Consider the following 390-nt stretch of genomic DNA (forward strand, 5'->3'; position numbering starts at 1 on the left):
ACATATTATGGCAATGCTATGTTTTTTATCAGTTCCGTTGGGTTTGTAAGATAAAACTGCTAAACTTGTCTTACGAAAATAACAATATGATTAAAAAGAATTAAAATAACAATATAATTTAAGAGCCTAAAAACAGGAACATTAGAATTATAGGAAATTATCATGAATGATTCTTTTTTTTTGGCTACTATCAGATAAAGTTTTATTTGTCAAAATCCAAGTAAGTTGCTCGTGTCCGTTCATCGTAATTGCGCCGAAGATTAATGTGTAGCTATATTTTTCTTGGAGATTTTAGACGTTGTTATCGGACGTCGTTCAGATTTATTTGTAAGTTTGGTCGTGATTAGATACTCTTACACTATTTTGAGTTTGCTGAATTATGACTTGATA

The sequence above is a fragment of the Penaeus monodon genome, chromosome 31, assembly GCF_015228065.2.
Source record: "Penaeus monodon isolate SGIC_2016 chromosome 31, NSTDA_Pmon_1, whole genome shotgun sequence".
In the NCBI taxonomy this organism is placed as follows: domain Eukaryota; kingdom Metazoa; phylum Arthropoda; class Malacostraca; order Decapoda; family Penaeidae; genus Penaeus; species Penaeus monodon.